Raw genomic sequence first — 3931 nt, 5'->3', positions numbered from 1 at the left:
GGAATGGAATCACAGCTCAGATGTGAAGAAATACCACAAAAATCTTGATTGCTTTAGGTATGTTGACATCCTAACAATATTAAATCTTCCAATCTATGGCACAGATCTTTTCCAATTTATTAGGATCCTGAAACAGAGAGAATAAGTGACTTATTTAAGAACCTAGTTGAGTTCTCTCTCCCAGAACTCAAAGCTGAGCTCTTTCTTCCAGGGAGTGCTAGGACTATTACTTATTTGTAATTTGTGATAATTCAAGCAAGGACTGTTCTCTACTCTCCCTTGCTCTTGGGAAAACTTCCCCATAGGCAGTGTGAACAGTGTGGGGGAAAGGTTGCAAAAAGTATGCTTTGACTACTGATAATCAAATTGCTTTTGAGCACACTTCAGCACTTTAGAAGCATCCATTTATATATTAAGAATGAGTATGCTAATTGCAAGCCATTCTTAGGTATCCTTGAGGGATCTCTACTGGGCAAGCCTCATTTGAATTACTCTCTTCTTTCAACAAACATCCAGTACTTGAGACTTACTGATTATACGCACTGAGTCTGAATTACAAGATTTTTTCGTAAAGATGAAATGATTAAGGTAAGATGAGAATGGAACTAACTAGCATTAACTGAACCTAGCATGTGGCAGGCAAGGGAATCATTGTTCTCAGCTCATGCCTAAAAGGAGGGTTCAGCTTTCTTGCAGATTAGCCCCTCCTGAAAATAAACAGATTCAACTCCCCAGTGCAGTAATAAGAAAAGGATGTTTAACCAGAGACCCATGGGTGGTGAAGGGAAAGTGATTTTAATAATCAGCCCTGCATACAGGATGAAAATCTCCTTGAAACACCTATTTTTTTCCACCCAAATCTCTCCTTGCCAGTTACCTCATTTTTCCCTCTCCTTTTCCCCTAAAGCATCACAAAAGAAATGTCTTCCATTGTCCTGAGCAATTCAACTGTGTCTCTCGATTGTATAAACATCACTCAGGAGGACAAAAGCCAGGTTGTTAACTGAAATTGACAATCAAAACTATTTTTGCAAGGCATGTGCCTGGATGCATGCATGCATTTGTGCGTCTGTGTCTCGAGTGATTCTCGCTTCATCTGAAATCACTTGTTATCTCCTTTGCTCTTTAAAAGAACCCTAAAAGATTAGTTCGTCCCATTTTATAGGAGACAGACTGAAAACAACAAGCCGCACAACTTGTCAGTGGGGGAAGCCAATAGAGGAGATAGGCTTGATTCCAATATTTATGACGTAAAAGGCTGGTCCTGGAAATGAAAGGCTACAAAGAGGGCTTTTTGATTCCACGTCAATGGGTGAATTCTTGCCTCCACCATATTGGACCTTCTCCAGTGGGCTCTTAGTGAGTGGTGGCCAGCCACGTGTTTGGGTTCCCCAAGGAACTGATAGTTTAGGCAGGCTGCACCAAACTACACCAGTGGGCCAGATCTGGCCTACTGCAGGAAGGTAAAGCTTTACTGGCCCATACTAGGCCATTCATCTACATACAGTCTATGACTGTTCCTGTACTACAACAGCAGAACTGAGTAATTGGGAAAAAGACTGAATGGTCTGCAAATATTCACTCTCTGGCCCTCTACAGGAAAAAAGTGTGCCAGCTTCTGGTCTAGAGAGTCAACTGACATACAAAGTGGAAACTGAAGACCAGAGCATGAAGGGAGATAGTAGGACAGCAGAGTCAGCTGGGACTTGCTATGAGTGTAACTTGGTTGCTAAACCACTTATGAGTCATTAGCAGCCCTCCATCTGCCCATTCTCGGCAATGATCTTAGGACCTTGAAGATAACCAATTAATGGATTAAGTCAATAGAGTCAGTACTTGCTGCGTGTCAAGCTCTGTCATAGGTGCTGTGAATACAGCCACGAACAAAACAGACCAAGTATGAGTGTGGGAGGGACAGAGGCCAAAGTGACTGGGGCCAAGGGAGAGCTCGGAGTGAGCTACTAGGTCTGCTGGGAGGGAGGCAGAGCCAGGTAATGGAGGCTCTGGTGGGGTCTTAGTCCAAACATGGTGGGAAGCCTCTGAGAACTTGCAGCAAAGAGGGTTCAATGATTTTATATAAAATGACCATTCCAGCCCCTCTGTAGAGAGCAGGTTACTAACAGGCAAAGGTGAGAACAGGAAGAATGAGGATGTAGTGCTTTGCAGGTAGTTAAGGATCAAGTAGTGGCAACTTGACTCAGCTGGTTGTGGGAGGTGGAGAGAACCTTTTGGTTTAGGGATATACTTGGAGCTAGGGCTAAGAGGATTTGTGAGTGGTTGAGGATGTAGAGTGGATCCTAATGAAGTAGATCCCAAACCTTGACAAAGGCTTCTGAAAGAACTAGGGATAGTGTGGCAAGTCGTAAGAGGATTTATTACAATTCCCACTTCTGAGCCAGCACAGGCAGGGTCGAAGCAGCAGGCAGTACCCAGGCTCTCAACAGGCTCCGTTGGCACCTGCTTGCCCCCTCTGCAGAAGCCACCTCTACAGGAGCCACCTCGGCGGAAACAAGCAGACACAGCATTAAAATAAACGAATCGCCTCATGCTGGGCAGCGGGCCCCCTCGCAAAAGGATGGATTGGACTGGTTAGAAAGAGCTCGACACTTGTGTTGCAGATCCATTAATGTCAGCCACAGGTTAATTCTGAGCAATTTCCAGGTGATCCAATAATTCATTAAACTGACGAAAACAAATCTTTGGAAAATCGAGCTGGTGACAAATAAAAAGCCAATGATTTATTGGCCGGAGAGGAATAAGTGTCTCCTGTTCCATTCTTCAGTCTGTTGAGTGAATCGAAGTGTGCAGGAAGAACAAGGTAGGTGTGGGTTCTACGGAACAGGGATTGTTCAGGCCCAGTGTGGCATGCCCTCCCTCCATAATGCTTGTTCCATAAAGTAGCAAGGTGGAAGCATGATGTAGCAGGAAGACATGGATAGTGAGGACAGACAAAACTGAGTTTGAGTTCCTTCTCTGATGGTTATTCACATCTGTGAACTTGGGCAAGTTGCTTCACATTTCTGAGCCTTCACTGGTTCACCTCTTCAACTGGGGTAATAAGATATTTTCCCCTGTACTCAGGAGTAGATATACTAAATGAAAATTATGCACAGAGCCTACACATCATAGGGGACTCAAGAGACAGCCAACATGATAGTTATTGGTGATAACAAAGAAGAGGTGAGCTTTTTTCCTTTAATGGACATACATGCTCAGTGTGAGCATTCATACTGCTGCTGCAAAAAAATATTATGAAATGCTTATTTAGGCATCCAAGGATCATAAAGTTTTCCAAGGTAAGCTCATTGGGAAAAAGTGGGGAATCAGAAGACAAGGAAGATAGGTGATGACATTTGGAGTGAGTGCTGGTGAACAGGAAGAAAAGTGCCCCAGGGTGCCTGGGTGGCTCGGTTGCTTAAGTGTCCAACCCCTGGTTTCAGCTCCAATCATGATCTCAGGGTCATGATCTTGGGGTTGTGAGATCAAGCCCCGAGTTGGTCTCCCTGCTCAGTGCAGAATCTGCTTCTGCCCCTCTCCCTCCTTCTCTAAACACCATCTCCCCTACCCGCTGCTTGTGTGTGCACATGGTCTCTCTCTATATAAAAATAAATATGAATAAATAAATCTTTTTTAAAAAGGGTCCTATGTTTACCTAGAAGCATTAACGAAGGACAGTTAGGGAGCTTCCTTCCAAGTGATGGTGGAGAGGGTAAATGGTATGAAGGGAAGGATTGTACTTAGAACATTATGTCATAATTGGTTTGAAGTCTGTATAGAGGTTTCTGGATAGTGGTATCTGGAGGTAGACCTAGAACATCTTAAATGTGGAAGAAACCTCAGAAACCACTGGAAGGAAGGATGATCCATATATACTTATAGTCCTGGCTATCTACTACAATTTTCAGCTGGTGACAGCATTTCTGTATTCCCT

The sequence above is a fragment of the Nyctereutes procyonoides genome, unplaced genomic scaffold (genome assembly GCF_905146905.1).
Source record: "Nyctereutes procyonoides isolate TBG_1078 unplaced genomic scaffold, NYPRO_anot_genome, whole genome shotgun sequence".
Lineage (NCBI taxonomy): Eukaryota > Metazoa > Chordata > Mammalia > Carnivora > Canidae > Nyctereutes > Nyctereutes procyonoides.
This window is presented reverse-complemented; position numbering follows the sequence as displayed.